At 54.3% G+C, this 737-nt stretch overlaps 1 protein-coding gene across 1 annotated transcript in view; it reads right to left on the bottom strand.

The window, feature by feature from the left end:
* Positions 1-737, bottom strand: part of LOC108802391 — a 20829-nt gene that overhangs the window by 19212 nt on the left and 880 nt on the right. The gene's annotated exons all lie outside the window — the stretch shown is intronic.

The raw sequence follows: 737 nt of genomic DNA, 5'->3' as shown, positions 1-737 counted from the left end.
CTGTACAAAGCCACCATGGTGCAGGAACCTCCCACACACCGAATACCACTTCCTGTGGTCACCTGGGAGGGAAGTGTGCAGCTTCCTGTTACAGGAAATGCAGAAGTGAACAAACCCGCACTTCCTGGCTCCGCCCACAATCTCCTCCATAAAGACGTGATGACAGACGAGCAGGAAGTGGGGAGGAGACGTCAGAGGCAGCAATGGAGGGAAGTGAGAGGACAACCCGTGTGACCGAAATATCCGGACGGGTCACCCATGAGCTATTGCAACACGGACAGCCATGACACCCAGATGCAGGTGCATGATGGGATTTGTAGTGCCAGCACAGTTGGAGGCGGAGTTTGTCTACTCCTGGGGTATACAAGGTTGCAGAGTCTCTCTCACGCCGCCAATGTTAGATGATCCGCGGTGCTCTGGGGATCCTTCGCCACATAATGATATTACATTTCCTTCCATCAATTGTCACTCCATTCCGAGACCCGATGATGTCATCGCTGGGTCCCCATCATTCTCTATGCAATGCAGGCAGACGATGGCCGGTGGGAGGGCCCGGCAGGGGGCTGCACATAGCTTCCTGAAAACATCACAGCACCCTGCCTCAGCACTGCTCCCAAGAGCCCTCATCTCTGATACAAGTAGAGGGGTGGATTGTGGGAGGAGTTATGCAAATGTAAAATCAGTAAAGGAATGCTCCAACCATGCTCCCCCTCCACACAGCGCAACCCTCAACGGGG

This window comes from Nanorana parkeri, unplaced genomic scaffold (genome assembly GCF_000935625.1).
Source record: "Nanorana parkeri isolate BGI_ZX_2015 unplaced genomic scaffold, ASM93562v1 scaffold2839, whole genome shotgun sequence".
NCBI classification, from domain to species: domain Eukaryota; kingdom Metazoa; phylum Chordata; class Amphibia; order Anura; family Dicroglossidae; genus Nanorana; species Nanorana parkeri.
Note: the sequence above shows the minus strand (reverse complement) of the source record. Positions and strands in the feature narration are given on the sequence as shown.